The 17836-nt window shown below is 42.7% G+C and overlaps 1 protein-coding gene across 5 annotated transcripts in view; it reads left to right on the top strand.

The window, feature by feature from the left end:
- PROX1 (prospero homeobox 1) overlaps window positions 1–17836 on the top strand; it is an 84931-nt gene that overhangs the window by 20951 nt on the left and 46144 nt on the right. The gene's annotated exons all lie outside the window — the stretch shown is intronic.

Below are 17836 nucleotides of genomic sequence, written 5' to 3' on the forward strand. Positions count from 1 at the left end.
GTTTTTAATCAGGGTCAATTTTTACAGCACTTTAAGGGCTCACTCAGCTCAGCCTCTTGTAGGAGAGTAGTTGCATAGACAGGACAGGAGAAGAAAGGGGTGCAGAGGATGTTCCCTGTGTATCTGCCATTCGCCACAGCCAGAAATACCAGATTTATGCACCATCACCTGAAGGGATCAGTCCAGGCTCTCTTTATGCCAGGATGTAAAAGGAAGATGCAGGAAAAGAAAGGGAAACATGCAAACGGATAAGAGTTGCTAGCTTTTCTTCTGTCAAAATGTTCTTAAACTCCCTCAGGGTTTTCCTCTTTTTCATTGCAACTGTAATCCCATTTGCAGAACATAGATTGAAATGCTCTTTGCTCTCAAAAATTCTTGGTCCTTTACAATTTCAGATACTTGTTTCTGCTTTTCAAAGCATTTGCTGCAATGTTAATTTTAACAGATAGCTTCAGTGAAGAAGCATAGGGATCACAGAGGTGTTTTCAGGAAGATAAGAAAATGCAAGTCTTATTTGTTCAGTGCTACCAGTGGTGGCTGCCTCCTTAGTAAATGGGTCTGACTGTTGGTGGGAAAGGAGCTCCTTGCTTCTTTCCCCAGTGCTGGAGGAAATGGCCTTCAGACATCTTACAAAAGACAGTGATTTGCAGATCCTTTCACAAAGCCTTTTCTGTGTTATTTGAGATAATGAGAATTTCTCAGAGGTTCAGTTCTTGGTTTTGCAGTGAAAATCCAGCAGTTATGAGATCATTAAACTGTATGGTGCAGTTTTTAGTGTAGCCTATGCAACTTTTGCCAATAAATGCCTAGCCCCTCCCCCACAAGCTGCAAACCAAAAATGACAAGTACTGTAATGTTGAAATTGGATCCAAAGGGATTTAGCAAACTGAGCATTTGCCATATTTAGTGTCATCAAAGTTCCTTCCTCCTATACTTCGTTGATGCATTGCTGATCTTCTGATTAGTCTGATAGACTGTTTCTCTTAAATCACTTACCCTCCCCTTCCTAAACCCTCCTCATTTTCTCATCTTGGGCAAAATTCTTGCATATACATAAATATGCCTAAATTGACAAGTGGGGAAAAAAAAATAAAAATAAATAAAGCTAAAATGTGCATTTGGTCCATATCTGGCTGTGTCATTGATTTACTTAGGAATCTGTGACACTGTTTCTCGTTCCCCGTGCACTGAAACTGACAGCTCTAAGCAAAGTCAAATAAGATGTTTAACAAACCACATGCCCTATCGTTTGTAGCCTTGCCATTGTACCGTCGTGGCTGTAAGCCAGAGCCCAATACGCCACCTCCTCCCGCCACACAACTCTGCCTGTGTCTGTGTGCGCATGTATGTGTACATGTGTGTAGCTGCTTCCACATTTCTCTTCCTTGCTATGCAGTTTGCTGGAAAAATCAGTGCTGAATGTAGCTGCACACAATAATTCTAAAACAAGTTTTGAAAGCTGGAAAAACTTTTTTTTTTCTTTTTTTTTTCTTTTTTTTTTTTCTTTTCATTTTTTCCTGTGAGAAATGATGTTTCTCTCTTCTGGGGCATTTCTGCCAGAGAGTGAGAAGGTGGGTTGTGCTGATGAATGAAAGCCACAAATGTCAGTGTCCCAGCACAAGTGCCGAAGTTGGTCAGAAAGAGGGGACAGCTTGCTGTGCCACGTGCCACTTGATATCTGTCTTGTCTGTCTTTGTCCCACAGGCTCTTGAATACCAGCTGCAATAATTAAAGTCAGGTATTGTTGCTATGCATCACAACAGCAAATAAATAAATAAATAAATAAATAAATAAATCTAAATGGTTCTGTAGCTCTCATAAAATCTTTCTTAAAAGATATGATTAGAGCTCACAGTTATGAATGTGACAAAATGGTTTAAAGTATGGGAGACACCATGCTGTAAGTTTAAATTAAAATATTGTTAGAAAATTATTTATTTACTTAAAACAAGCAAAAGAAATTGGCCTGAAGACAACAGCTGGATTTCAGCCTTGCTTTGGCTCCTGCTCCTCCATCACTTTTGCTCCCTGATGTTTTTTGTAGTTACCGTCATTCTCCATGTATTAACATCCCTGCAAAATACCCTGGTTCTTTTTCTTGTGCTCGTTGAACAAGTCAGGCTGAGCTCTGAAGTCCCAGGCTCCCAAGCCTATGCCTGGCACTTTGTTTGATGCCTTCCCACTTGCTCTGTGCACTCGCCATGCTCCTCTGCATAGCTGCCAGATGTAAGCCCGCTGTAGCATGGAGTGTACCCACTTTTGCAGATGTGATTACTGAGATTGATCATGATAGCAAAACATCTGCCAAGCTGTGATATTTTCACAAGGAAATTTGGGTACAGTGAGGTCTGACATGGCTACTGTTTCTTGGTCCTGGCACATGTCATCATCTAGAAAAGGAAAGACCATTTTTAGGAAGTTTGCTCTACTTTTGCCAGTGGAGAGCCGTGCTGGTGGAAAAGAACCTCATCAAGGCCAGTTGTGCTGCTGTCTTAGTGGAACATACTTAGTGCACTTTGAGTTAGTCCTGTAAATGTCTGTGAGATTATGTAAAACAATTCAAACACTGCCACCTATAAAGTCCAAGTAATAACCCTGTCACATAAGTGCCCTGCAAACCCTTGAGAGGAACATTGGCTGCCAGCAATTTCAGAAGCGATGATGGTTTTAGGCCATTTCCATTTTGGGATGCTCAACTGGAGATCTGTTAATGAGAGCCACTTTGTCAGGAGGTCCTCGACGGTCCATTTTCTGACAATGATGTGTGCCCAGTTCTGCATCCAAAAATTAAAACATCCTAAATTAGTGAAAATTCTGGCCACTCGAGATTATTTTAGGAACCTGTGTCACACGCACAGAGTCAAACTGAATGTTTGAGGTTGGAAGGGACCTCTGGAGATCATCAGGTCCAATTCCCTTCTCAAGTGTCCTTTCCCAGTTGCATCATCAGGATTCATCTCAGTCTGAACTGGAGCTCATCAGGAGGAGAGTTAAAGCTTTCTAACCTGATTCTGGTCTAAACTGAGGCCTTGTATATGTGCTTTTTGCTTTATGAAGGCACTGTAAAGGAGAATTTATAACCACCCTAATGCTCCTTTACACAACTCGAGCAGCGTAAAGTGGTCTCAAGAGAAGTGAAAATCAAGTCGATAACTGCTAACTTCCCTCTCTGAGCTTGCATGCTCTTCCTCTACAAAGTGGAGCAGCAATCTGAGCACTTGTAATGGGACCAGAAGTGGGCCCAGGCTGATGGGACAGTTGTTTATTTTAGTATTACACTCCTCGCATTTTTTTCCTCAGCTGTATACTTCCTCATTCAAGGGCTTTATTGTTGTAGTGTTTCAACATCGTTCTCCACATTCTTAAAGAAAAAGTTGGCTTCTCTCTTGCAGTCTGCAGCAAGGGGAATAAAGCTGAATCTGCAGTTTAAGAATAGCAAACATAACTGTCCCGATAGCCCTAAAGAAAAAAATGAGACATCCATCTCTAGATGGAACTTCTTTCTCACTTAAAAATCTTGCTGTCAGGAAATTTAATTGATGCCCTCAGGTCTTTTTCCTTTTATTTTGTGTTGTTCTGTTTTGTTTTCTAAATTTTGAGGAGGCTCTCTTGTGAAACAGCAAAGCTTTCCTTGAAAACTGTGCAGGAATCGGAGCCGATTTGTAAACTGAGTAAGAAAAGCCATGGCTTTCAGTAGCGGGATCGTGCCGTGCACGTATCAATTAATGCTGCTTAATCAGTTTCTGCAGTTGGTGGAACTGCAGCTTGTAGTTGGAAGCTATTAGGGAGGGAATCACAGGAGGAATACTGTTGCAGGACTAGGCTCGTTTTTTATGTTTGTGTCCTCTGGATTCAAGGTGTTTGTATAATGAAGTTGGCACATTGATATATGATCTATTTTTTAATGTCATTACAATTTTAGTTCCCTCTGCCTTTTTGTCATTGGGTTACATTTAAGCACAGCAAGATCAACTTTAAACTTCCTTACTCAACAGCTTTATTAGTTATAACGTACTGTGACCTTTCTCAACATTCTTAAAGAAAAAGATACAGTGTAATGTCACTTTACTTTGCTTATTGTTCTTTGTTGTGGTGAACAAAGCATTTTCTACAGTGGCTATAGCACATAATTATACAGCTTTCAATAGCGGTGTCTTGGCACATATCAAAGTTCAGAAGAGCCTTTAGAAAAAAAAAGATGTTTTGTGGCAGCCTAGGGAGGGTCTCATCTTTCCTTCAGAAAATAGTTCAAGGCTCTTCTGTCAAGCTTCCCTACTTAGAGCTTTTTCTCCTCCTGCTTCATAAAGTTTAAAGGGGATTCAGTGGAGTTCTATGATCTATTTCCTTTGAAAGATTGTTCCTTTGCACAGAGAAGTCCTTTGACTTCAAGAGTTCACAGATTCATGTCTTTAGGTATCATATGTCTGACCTTATCAGTTACTCTATTTAATGTAGGAGAAAAAGTCTCAACTCTTTGTGTTTGTCTGTTTTGCCTCTGTGAAATGATTTGGTGAAAAGACCATCCTTTTTAACACACCACTGAGAGGCCGTTTCTGACTGTAACCTACCCTGTGGCTCTTCTGAAAAAAAAAAAAAAAAAAAAATTGTCCTTGTGTTTTGTGTATGGATGATTTCACAGTGAGAATAGAATTATACAAGGACAGGCACACATTAAAAAAAAAAATCTTTTGCTCTCTTTTTCCTAAATGATCTATTGGCTATTTTGGTGGCTGCTACTCTGGTTCCCCAACAGGCACGACCATTTAACAAACACAGAGATAGCGGCTGGAGTGCTGGGCCAGCAGTAGGTTTTCCCTTGCTTCGACCTACCCCAAAGGCCTTCATAATTAATTGTCCTTCAGAGATGAGGAAAGTTCAGAGACAGTGTGTGTAGCGATGTCTATTGTCTGACATTCAGTTCTCCTTCCCTCAGCTCTTTTTCTTCGTTCCACAAAGGGTTATCAATAGGAGCAGGGAGCAAGCTCTCTTCTAACAGCTGCTGGTGGTGGCGGTGCTGTCTGCGGAAGGTATCATTGTGTTCAGCCATCTATGGATTAAATGGCTGCAAAAGTTCTAACAACCTTTTCAAACGGGCGTGTTTATTTCATCTGGATTACACAGACCTATTTAGCTAATTAAAAACTTTCTCAGAACCCCTTCTCTTTTATGCGGAGGGGAAAAAAAAAGGCAACTGCTGTCATTATGAAGAAGGGCTGCCGTGAAACTTTGGTAAATAAATGAAAAATTTGATCAGTCCGCTTAGATCAAAATGCGCCAAATAAGCATTGGTTCGTCTGTTGAGTTGTTCTGTGCTTTTGTTTGGTTTTTGTTTTTGTTTTTTTTTTACTATTATTTTTAATCTTAGGAAAAAGAAGGGGGCACAGTAGAAAAAGCATAAAAGAAAACATCGGTGTAAGCTGTAACAGAAACAAACACTTGACAATAGAAAAAAACTGCCAGGGTTCATCCTGCCTCTGCTCGTAACATCAAAGTGCAAAGAAGCCAGAGTTGGCTAAACAGATTATTAATACTGTTGCACCTTCTGCAATTCATTTGGAGACTTCTCTGTGGCGTAATTATTAAACTTCACATAAAACAGGATAAAATTATATATGTGCTTCCTTGTTTCCCCTGGTGGTACGCTATACAAAGATACGATGCGGTTAGTAGATATGCAAGAAGTACAGTCAAATTAGGGCTGTTTATTTACGATCGTTATGTTACTGCTCCAATTAATTGGGCGAAGCCAAAAAAGACAAATACAATCATTCTTCCACTGAGCAGTTTTACTAGCAAATTAAGGAGGTTTTAATATTTTTTTTTAGTCTTAAAAAAAAAGTATTAAAGTACAACTCCACGTCAGACCTTTACCTGTATTCCTCATAAATGCATCACTTTGCCATGAAAAGGGATAATCATGTAGAACGTTTTCTGGGCTCCATCTCGCTTCCTTAATGCTATGAAGGAGTGCTCAACAATCGAGATCAATTATTGCACGATTAAGTTATTAGGCCTGGCATTTGGAAACAGGTTTTCTGTATTTAAGAAGAAATCGCATACAGAGTAGATGCAGCTAATACAGTAATGCAAAAAAAGATCATAAAAAATTAAAGTTATTCTTATGAATCTTTCATTAGAAGCAATGAAAAGGGACACTGGTGAAGCCAAGTGCTTTGTTCTTCTGAGCTCCTCTTGGAGGGCCCGATCCTGCAAACCATTACGTGCCTGAGTGTTCCTTCTGCCAGCGTCCTGGTGGCGCCTGCAGCAAGTCCCCTCCTCTGTCACCGTTTGCCCAGGCAGGCCCGTGGCGAAGGGCGGGCTGCTTTGCTTCAGCAAACAGATGCTCCCTCTAAAAACGGGCAAAAAGTCCTGCAAAAAGACGTGCCGCCGAGTCACACAGCTGTACCGAGGCAGACGCTTGCTTTTACGCAGGGAGAGCTGTTGGGAAACGATTTAAGGCTACTCAGAGCTTTTCAGATTACTCCCCACCGCAAATAACATGTTAAGTACTAAATTGCCCTAAGCGGTGTTTTATTACTGATCAATAAAATAGTAATCTTGTCTTTTAGCGTGGAAAAATATTTTAGTGGGATTTTTCCTGCTTTCGTTCCTGGATAACAGTAAACCAGAAAGCACAGTCACCGAAAAAAAAGCCAAACCCATCCTTGTTTGTTTCTAATTTTGCTTTGGGGGAATACTAGGATTGTTCCAGCTGAATAGTACAGGGTTTCTGTGCGTGTGCCTGTGAGTGCATGGAGCGGCAGTGTGCTTTGCTTGGGTGAGGCTTTTTGTCTGGTCTTTCTGTTTTTTTGTTGTTTGTGGTGGTGTTTGTTTCTTGTTTCTTTTTATTTTTCTTTTTTTCCTTTTTTTTTAACAGTAATTTACTTGTACTCATCCTTACTGCCCCATCCTCTTCTCAAACAAAACAACCCCTTTTCCAAAAAAAAAAAAAAAACCCACCAAAAAAACAAAAACAAACAAACAAAAAAAAACCCGGACAAAAACAAAACAAAACAAAACTTGGCAAAGTCTTCCGATTCCTACTTGTCATTTCATTTTGCATTCAACAAGGGGTAGTGGGAATTGAAACGTCAACTGGAGATGGAGAAAAGCACCAATTTATCGTGCACTAGCCTTGCACAATTCAAGATTTCTTTTGCTAGCTGCACACATTATCCCCAACCTCTCGCCACTCTCTTGTGGCAGTTGTGAGGAATGGCTGTTCCTTCCCGTGTGTGTACTGCAGGCCTCTAAAGACTCTTATTTATTCTCTCCCATGTCACCTTGTGTACAGTCTGGTCTGTGACACTGATGGTGATTATGTCATTATTTTGCTCTGGGGGCTTTGGCACATCTGCAGAGCTGATGCACATCTTCTTTGTTACGCTGGCATACGTCCCATATCGCAAATGCTTCATTAGCCTTACTGCCTGCCTCCTTGCCAGACAAGAATACCCAAATCCAAGCTTCTTTTTGCTCTGTTCTTTTGTGTCTGTGATGAGCCTTTATTCATCTTCCTCGTTCTTCCCTGTTTTCTATTTTTCTATGTAAAACTGATTTCCAGATGTCTGTCATTCTCCAAAAATCCATCCTGGATGAGGAGTGAGAAGCAAGGTGAATTTTAACCCATGTTATCCCTTGCTAGCACAAAGTCTTATCCATCTGAGCTTAAATCCTTTTAAATTCATCCTACACCAAAAGAATATGTGGGACTATGCAGTTTCAGTGAGTAAGAACATTTTAAAACTCTGTATTTGATAAAAAAGTAAAAAACAACCCAACACAAACATTATTTTTCTTACCAGCTAGTAAATCCTAGTTTTGGTAATGGGTAATGGGTAGCATGCAAGCTGCTCGTGCTTTTCTAGACTTTCTTCCTTTCTTGTAGACAATATAGCTATATTTCTCATTCAGAACTTCTGGGGAAGCAGTAAAAGAAGAGGGTGTTCGCAAGACCCAATCGACCGACATTTCTTATATGCTGTGTGTTCTTGCTCCTTTTTCACATGAAAGGGCACAGAACGTTTTGTACTGTGAAAATTGAGGAAAATGTTTGATCTTCTAAACTTTATCGAAGCTCTTCTATCTATCTTCTATAACTATCATACCAGAGAGATCTGAAATAGTGGGTTAGCTACTAGCTTCATAAGATTTTTTCCATCCCATCCCACCCACCTCACCCTTTTTCTTCATGACACTGAGTTAAATTCTGGGCTGGATTCTCAGGTTTTGGTGTAAATCAGCTCCAGTAGTCATTGGAGCTAATTAATCCATGCCAACTGAAGAGCTCTCTTTTGTTGTATACAGTCAAGTGTGTGAATATCTGTTAAATGTCAATGGAATGAAAAAAAAGAAAGAAAAAAGTTAAATTTGTTTGTTTAAAAAAAAAAATAAATTGAATGCAGATCTGGATCTGGAGCCACAGAGCCATCCTGTCCATGGCTGTGGGGTGGAGGGAGGTGTTGTTTTTATTGTTGTAAGGGGCTCTTGCCAAAAGGAAAGGTCCCAGCTGATACCATCTCACAGTGTGGGATCTGGGCTGTGTGACTGACTTTAACAGAAATCATACAGATAGGATTGCCCATCCTGTAGGATTTTGAACAGGTCACCTTCAAGCAAAACACTACTTGCTTGATGTCTTCAACATATTTTAAAATGGACAAGAGTTAAGTTCTTGTAATATGAATGAAAAATTTTGTATAACCTTTGGAAGCCTTGGGAAAGATTTAGTAGCTTTACAACCTGTGCTATTTTCCTAATGCAGTGGGGACACTGTCTTAAGAGGTGGTTAAATCTGTAAGAGCAAAACATTCTGTCTGTGAGGAAGCAATGGCAAAATATTGCAGAGGTCCATGGGGAGTGTGTGGCCGTCACCTACATGAGATGGAGAGAAGCTGGGAGCCACGGCTCACTGTCATACTGAAGTGACAACAGTAATACAAGGACTGAAGTTAAGAAATGCTTTTCAGTCCAAGAGGGAGAGAGTCCTGGATTTCTCCCATAGCTACACAGAGCCCTTCACTTGGCATACTGGTGAATTTTGCTGTGCAGAGAAAGAGCCACACATTTTCCTGATGTGAGCGTGGGTGGGTGAGAGGAAGAGGCACAGCCAGAAGGGCCGGCTGAAGTTAATCAGCATATCGGAGATGATTTCTCCCTGCAGATCTGGAAGGGGCAAGGTTCATCCTTCTTATCTGCAGAGGGGGAAGTTACACAGCCTGCTGCTGCCTCATTTCACTGTGCCATCGGAGGGACTCAGGGGCCGCCCCCAGGGGGACACGGTTTCAAGGCACAGGTAGAAATGTGCCTTTGGAACAATCTGTAGCTACGCAGTAGTCCAGAACCGCTCAGGGATGTGGCCTGGAAGTTGCTTCTGTGTGTAATGGGGAGGTTATGTGAAGAGCAGCAGAGCAGAAAGACCTAGGGGACTGTCTCGCTCCAGTTTAGGAGTGAGGCAAAGGTTCTTTTGATATGTTATGCCCGGCGTGAGATTAAGAAGAAGAGCATTCAAATGTTGATCCGACCAGTTTATTAGAAGTGATAGACAATTGAGGGGATGGGGAAGGGAGAGCGACGAATATCAAAATTAGGGTGATGGGGAAGGGAAAGTAGGCGATAGAAAAAGGTAGAAAAGAGCAAGAATTACGTTAAAGCGGGGAATAGTCACCTCCTGGATGCAGCAGCATCCCGTAGCACGTTGTTAACGTTGGTCTGGGGCAAAATAAGCGTAGGGGAGAGCAGCAGCGGAGTAACAGGCCACAGGCAGCAGAGAAACGCAGAGAAGATGGAGTAGCGAGGTCTCAAGAAGCGGAGTCTCGGGCAGCGAGATCTCACGGAGCAGAGTCTCGAGCAGCAATCCCAGAAGAGACAGGAGGCAGCAGTAGGACAACGGTGGAGGAATCTGAGGTCAGATACCTAGAAAACCTAAACCGCGGTTTGTCCGTGCCCTTTTTATCCTTCTTTCCAGCCTTCGAGACATTTCTGGAAGGTTCGGGAAGGCTCGGGTCAGAGTCCTGTGATTTCCTCAGAGATGGCAATCTTCCTTGAGATGGGCCAACACGAAAGACCACTTAAGGGCCATTAGTCCTCAGAGATGGACATCTTCCTTGAGATAGGCCAACACAAAAGACCACTTAAGGGCCATTAATCAGCATCTTATCTCCCTTAAGTAGTTCCCAGACTTGTCCATCTCCTAAACAAAGGGATTTCTCGAACCTTGGTTCCTGTGTGTCTCAGACAAAGGGAGTCCTGGAACTTTGGCCAGGACTTGTCCATTTCAGCAAACTTTGAGACAGTAATGTAAAAAGCATGGCCTCTTACAGGGACTTAGGTGACTACAGTGGTACAGACATGTAAATGTGTTTAATGTAGTAGTCTACAACTTTAGAAACTTTTTAGTGATAGAGAGGGGAAATCAACACTGAAAAGAAAAGCCCTTTGAGTGCCAAGTATCAGTGTTTAGGGAGAAGCCGAATGGCTTATCTCAAGTAAATGCAGAGAGGGCTGGCTCCATCAGGCCCAGCCTTGAGGTTATCTCATCCAGCGCTGTCTACAGCCGCACCATTTCCTTCCGCAAGGGCTAATGAGGAGTCAAACGATGGGGAGCTCAGTCCATCAGGACTGAGGACTTTGCCTCCCAGCTCAGTAAACTGACCGATCCTGGGTGGGCCCAGCATTGGAGCTCATAGTTGGATGCCTGCAACCTGGATGAGGCCGTGCGCAATTTCCACAAACTGTGCGCAGTTTCCTTCCCTCTGTCCGTACCCTCTGTCATGGGAGAGAGGAAAGGAGGTCTCCTGATGCCAGAGGGCATGATTACCACCTTCGTGCCACCCCCAACAGGACCCCAGTGACTGGCCGCTTCCCTACCAGACTGATTAACCACCACCTTCTTCCATCCCTGCCTCCCAGCCCCAGAACACACAGTTTGAACAGGGAAAGGGCACTCTGGTAACTGCTGGGGCTTTGTCAGGGGCAGGCACAGAAGACAAAGGTGACTGCAGTGCAGAGAGGTAGGAAGAGCAAGCAAGAGCAAGCAACACTGATTACGGATGTTTACTCACTGTTATGACGTTTTTATATGTTACAAGATGTTCTTTAGATATATAAGCCTTTAATTGGCGCTCCTACTACAGTGTTAACGGTTTGTCTTAGAGGCCAAATTCTACTGAGCTTCAAAGAATCCTTACATACGACAAGCTCTGCAAAGCACCTCTATAGAGACCCATAGTCTAACCAGCAGTCACTGCCTGCCCTGTTCTGCAAGGAATTAAGCCATGAGAGCAGAAGCCATCCTCATGGTGAAGGCCCTGCTCCTCACAGAGCAGGCTGTGCCTCCTGGCCCTTACAAGTCAAACATCTAATCCGGGCATTCTGCTATGTGCAAGAGCACCCTGCTGTTCTGCATCAGGGCCAGGCCTGAGTGGTCATCCTCGTGCTCACTTTCCTGGGCAGGTGTTCTGTGGGCACCTGTATGCACTACCCTGCCAGAGTTTGGCAGCAGGGTATGTAATATGCCACTTGGCATTGTAGGCAGCCTCTGGCAGCAGATTGCGTTTCCCCATCGTGGGGCTGAGTTACAGTTAGACTATTGGGCGTATGAGTTTTATTTCTCCTTCACATTTTGAATGAGACACCTTCTTGGGTGTGAAATTTCTGTGATCCTTCCTTCCATTCCCCAATGTATACTAAACCCCCAACTATCACAAGCCAGAGGAGCCTTAGTGATTTTTCCATTCTGCAGCAGTGCCATTGGCAATGCAGTATGTTAAGGGCAATCAGAGTTTCCATTAGGAGCTTCTACATCTCATGCAGTTCGAATTTATCAGTAAGGCTGAAAAGGAGACTTGATAATCATCTCTCCAGCTAAATACTATCGATGATTTTTGAGCATAGGGAAAGGAGAGAACTGAACTGCAAGGTGCAAAAACTCTAAATAAATTGTAAAATGGAAAGTCTTTTATGTTAGCCTTCTCAGGTCTAGTTACCAAGTTTTGTGCTTAAAAACTGGTGCTTTGAGGCGGTGGTGTTTACAGCAGATCGTAGCAGTGTTCCTGTTATGGATAGGAACATGTTTGTTGCCTGAGCCATGGGCAGAGCAGTGCCCACAGAAACCTTGTGGGGCAAGATGCCTTCTGTGCTGTGAGATGGGACAGAGGTCCAGGCTGGGGATGGGGAGCTTCAGCAAACTGCCTCCTGCTGTACGGGGAGCCTGCACTGTACTTCCCATTCTTTATTTGTGGAAAAGCTTAATTGAAATGCAAGTGATTAAATCTAATGTATCACATAGTATCCATTTTCACTGCACTACCACTTTCACTTCCCTGATATTATCAGACATCTCAGCAGCCCCACTGTCAGTGCCCATTCTCCCTCCTTTTTGTGAGCGTGGCAGAGGAGATAACAGTGAGCCAGTGGTAGATTAGTAGTGCCCCAAACCTCACATGAAGGATAAGACATCTCAGCTTTGTTTCAAGCAAGCACTTTCAAAATACATTCTTAAATCATTTGAGAGCCATGTGTTTTCCAGCTTCTCACAAAGAGTGAAAAAAAAAAAACAGTAAATGCAGTAAGAAACCTTTATCTCTTTCCTAATTTTTCTCTTCTGAGCAGAACTCGGGCTAACACCTTTCCCACACGCCAGGCTTGGCACTACAGTGTCTCTGCTGTCCCACAGCAGTGGGCTCCTCATCCTGTGGCACTAAGGCTGGCAGACTGCGTTGAGCAGCCACCCAACTCCTGGTCCATATTTTTCTCTTTCCAAAAAAATTTGTTTCTTAACAGACTCACGTAGCAAGAGCCATAAGAGGAAGCCTGCAGGCACCAAACATGGTGGCACCAGAGGGCTGCTGTTGTAGTCAAGGGATCAGAGTACATGTAGCAGTGGGCAAACTGGCACCTGCTCCCTAGAAAGGCTTTGGTAGAGTGCAAAGTGTGTTTACTGAAGTGTCCAATTGTTGAAGTATTTTTCACTTGTGTTTTTAAAATAAAAACATCCTTTCCAACTATTTCCCTCTCCTCATAAGTGATAATGGAAGAGGCATTAGCCTTTCCATCGGCTGAGCCAACCTGTTTTTTTCTAAGAGGTGTCCAGGATGTTCAGCCAATTGAGTGATCTAATTAGCTGAAAATTGTTAATTTCCTTTACCTTATAAAGCACCTAACACAGAAACTGTTAAATAATGTTAAGTGTCAGACTTAAACTGAGAACATTGGGCCATATGCTGCCATGGCTTTCACGCCAAAAAGTGTAGCAACTTACTCCAAAACCTGCCTCCAAATTCTGTGTGGAAGCCAAAGCCTCCTGCTTGATATGCTGCCACACCAACTTGTGGCACTGAGACGGTCCCACGCAGCAGCTCACCATGTGTGTGATGGGAGGTGAAAGGCTGGGCAAAGGTGCAAGGAGCCGGGACTCCAGTGAGGTATTGCACACACACACTGCCCCTGGGAGCTTACGAAAATAGGGCAGCTCTGGGCAGGGATATCCTGGAAACCATGGCACATGAGTGCCTGCAGCTGCAGATTGTGTGAATGCCTAGTCTGCAGAGGAATCAGTGAATGTGTAAGTAGACAAGGGAGAAGGAAGAGCTTCTAGCTCTTCAATAAAGGGAAGTTGACTAGCTCTTCAATAAAGGGGAGTTCACCATCTCCCTGCACCTGAAGAAGTGTGTGGTCCCTGGTGCTAACAGCCACCCTGCAAGCCCACAGAAAAGGTGGCTTCCTGTAGTAAGATGTCTTGCTGTGTTACTTCTGGCTTGCCCCAAGAACTGACCTCTTACAGGACAGAGAATATGGGAAGGGCTTGCCCCCCAGTAGGTTTCCTACATGGCAGGCTGTGAGCACGTGTTTAGGAGCCAGCTTGCCCCAAAAGCCTACAGCCTTAAGTCTTCCTCATGTAAGAGGCTTGAAGTGATATATGGATGACGTACGTAGACTTTCTCAAGTGCCTTCTTTGAGAAGGTTATGCCATGCCCCCAAAAGTCATCTTTTACTCTGGATCTCATTTCCATCATCAGCTGAGGTCAGAGTACCCCAACTTTGGGGTACTTGTAAACATCCAGCTTATGCTTTGTGTGAAATTTTCTCAGCAAAAATATTTCCCCTGAATCATCTGCTGTTGCTGTATGTAAACTGGTCTGGACTACTGCATAAGCTGTTTGACCTAGAGCTACATATAGTGAGGTTGCTCCCCTTATCCCAGAGAGGTTCTCTGTCACTGGCTGTAATAGAGGTTATTTACTCCTCTGCCTTGGGTTAGGAGGTTCCCAGCAGAGCCCCTCACTCCTGCCACATCCAGATCACCCGGCCAGAAGCCTGGTCTGGCCTCCCCCTCACCCCTTCGGCCTGTTTACCTCCTACCACCGTGACCTTGCTCTCTGCAACGTGAGCAGCCTTTACCAGCTGAAGACCTCTGATCCCAAAAGTCCGCTAGAGATTTTGGCTTTTCTAGTTGGCAAGATGACTTGTTGCCCACCAGGTCAACATGAATAAAGATTTTTTAAATCCATGAAGTCCTGCAATTGCAAAAAAAAAAAAAAAAAAAAAAAAAAAAAAAGAAAGAAAAAAAAAGAAAGAAAAAGCTGCCTCTCTCTGGATAATTTAACCTCTCCTGGCAGCCTGACATCTTGAGCTGCCTGTGCTGCACTTGTTTATTTGTGCTCGTAATTAGGATCAAAAAACAAAATCCAAACAGACATTCACCAAGAATTCTACTTTATATAAAATTTGAAAGTAAAATCAATCCTGACCCAATCTTATCATTTTTAAAGTATGTTTATCCAGCTTTGTGGTAGGAACAAGCAGACTGTTTGAAGGCCACATAGTTTTCAAACCTTGGTTGCAACACGCTACCCCGTTTTGAAACCGTCTTTATCTAGCCGAGAAAACTAAAATCTGTTTGACAAAGTAGCACTCCAGCCAGTTTATCTTGCAATATGGCTTTAGCTCACAGAGGCTATTGATTTCCTTAAATTAATGTTTACAGAATGCTACTGAATTTCACTCAACGGGACATTGTTCTTTTGAAGCTTTGTAAAATATGATACAGAGTGTTATTGCCATTTGTTCCTTTGCTAAGACTGATGAAACATTTATTTTTTTTTAGAGTGCAACCTTGAACTATAGCTGTTTCCTACAAGTGTGTTTACTCTTGGAACATTAGTAATACAACACACTATCAGACTCCAGCACAATACCACAGGCAAAGTCTGTAGGTACGCTGTGGCCAGCCTAATTGTATAAATGGAGCTGAAGTTTAATGCAGATTAGACATCGTATGAGAAAAGGTTTCGAGCTTAGCCCAGCTGTCCCTGTCTGGAGGATCTTCAGATTTGTGCACCACGGCCAAGCAGTTGTCTGACACTGTTACAATATTAGAACAGTTGTATTGGTCTTGGTACTTATAAACATAGGACCCCATCCTGAAAACTAGTGCCTGATCCTCTCTCCCTCTGCCCCCAGCCTCAGGAACAGCTTTAAGGGTGCTGTGTACACTGCGTGGAGGCTCCTGATCTGATCCCTGAGGAGGGCTCTGAGAAATGCCTGAGTTATTTCTAACAAACATCCTCTCAAATTCTGGTAGCTTACTACAATAAAGTCGCTGTTACCTATTACCGGAATTTTAAATGAAATCACAGCCAGTAATGATTTGACAGCTTTTCTATTGCTTTCTGCGGCTTCACTACCATTAGACACATCAGTCCAAAAATCCTCATTGTTTGCTTATGAGAAGCAACCAGCAGACCTACACTGGTGGGCACCCTTTTAGGGTGTTGTGCACCTTATCCCACTTGCATCAAAGCAAACTGCTCAACTCAAGTATGAATGGGAAAAAGTGCTCCTGAGGAGATGTGTGCCCCCCCATCCAGATCCAGCAGAGGTGGGCCAGGCCCAGGGGACATCAATTCTCTCTTAAAACCAACAGAGCAGTGAAAATATACATTGTTGAGGAGCTGCTCCTTGGTAGCCTCCTACGTGTGTTCAAGGAGAGGGACTTAAACTCCACTTTTACTGCCTGCAATATTAATGCACCACCTGGCAAGGGAGACAAATATGAGGTCATTTGAGCACCTAAGACGTTGGCTTCTTGCTTTACAAGATAGTGTCTAGAAGCAGAGAAGTTTCCTTTCTGATGTGGGTGTTCCACATAACCAGAAAGGGAAAGGAAAGCCAACCCTCTGTCTTCTTGTCTTTTTATCTAGTAATCTGTGTGGTCTCACTGCAGCAACTGAGTTTATCCATTTAAGTCCACTCTGTCTGCAGTACAAGTCCCCAGCTTGTGCTACTGCTGTCAGGAGATATGTCTCTCCTTGATCAATATTTACTTAACAAACAGCGGGGATAGGAGAGTTTGTTTAGAGGAATCATGTGTGCACAAGGGTGAATGAATGCTCGGTAAAGTACTTCACCTGTTTGTCTCCTTTCCTGGGGTATCTTTTCTGCTTCGGGTTTGCTACCAATGCCCCTGTAAACATGCTGGAAGCCGCTCTGCTTTAGGACAGAGTTCATCAATCAGGTGCAGAAAATGTCTTCTGAGGGAATATTTTATTCCCAGCTCTAGGAAACTTGGCAGGAGAAGTTTAGGAACTTTGTAAAATTGTTAAAAAAATACTTGACACTCAAATAAAAATGAACTAATCTTCCTAGACTTGTGCTCTTATGAAAGAAAAGCTTTCAAAGATGTTTTAAGCATCTTCTTAGCACGAAACATTTCAATTTGGCACTGCCAAAAACCTGAAGTGTTCCAAAGAAAAATGTACACTCAGATAAAATTTCACGGAAGGAAGTGTGCTTTGTGTTTTTGAAGAATTACTTTAGAAAGGTCCGTGTATTCATTTATCCACCTAAAACAGTTGTTTCTGATGCCTGAAGTCATCGCATGCAATTAGCTTTGAGGCATCTGAGTCTAGCTGGGGGGGGGGGAGGTATTTTATTTTGTGAATCAGAGTTGTAAAAGCCATCTGAAATATTCATGCAGAATTGTCTGAGAAGCAGTTTCTGTTTTATTTACTGCACAGTAGAACAGCCACAGTGGATTAGCTCTACAATACCCGTAACAAAAGCACAACAGCTGATGCATGTGATGTTAGGAGGTGACAAAACAGTTAAAGTATGCTGCTGGCTACAGGCAAGCAGTCAGCAGATGCAGACAAAAGGGTTTGTGACAAGAATAACTCTCTCTCCAAGGCGAGCAGTCAAGAGTATCCAAAATACCAATACCCTTTTCTCCTTGACATTGTCTTCGTACAGTCAGCATTTTATTGCCCTTTTATAGTAAAAAAACAAAACACAATTCTCCGCAATATCAGTTTTAACTTGACTTTCACAATTCTGTGATCTTTACATCTGTATTGCTTTTTCTGTCATCTAGATCTACCACTTGAGCAAGAATTTGTAAAAGTTTAAAAGATTAACTGTAAAGAAGCCCACCCTTAATAGGATTAACGACATGAAATACACATATAAATCTTTGAGCAGACCGGAGGCTTGTTTTGTCATTTGGTATTGGTGTTTTTCCCCCTTTCTGTTAGGAGAGAATTAAGCATCTTATTTCGCTAATGAAGAAATAAGGCTTGGGTAGAAATTAAATGTTTGCGTGACAATGGGAGAGATTTAGGTGCTGAAAAGGGACAGTGAATGAGCTGATGTTTATTTCAGAAGTGTGAAAAATCAGCTTATATATCTCCAGGAAAAAAAAAAAAAAAAGAGAAAGAGAGGGAGAGAGAGAGAGGCTGTCTTCTTTCTAACCTTTGTAATTCCCCTTCTATTCTCTGTGACATTCATTCAGCTGCCAAGCATGTTTGGCAAGGCTTGAGCCAGTGAGCGCACTTCCAGT

Source organism: Coturnix japonica, chromosome 3 (assembly GCF_054131305.1).
Source record: "Coturnix japonica strain WE chromosome 3, WE-NBRP24, whole genome shotgun sequence".
In the NCBI taxonomy this organism is placed as follows: Eukaryota; Metazoa; Chordata; class Aves; order Galliformes; family Phasianidae; genus Coturnix; species Coturnix japonica.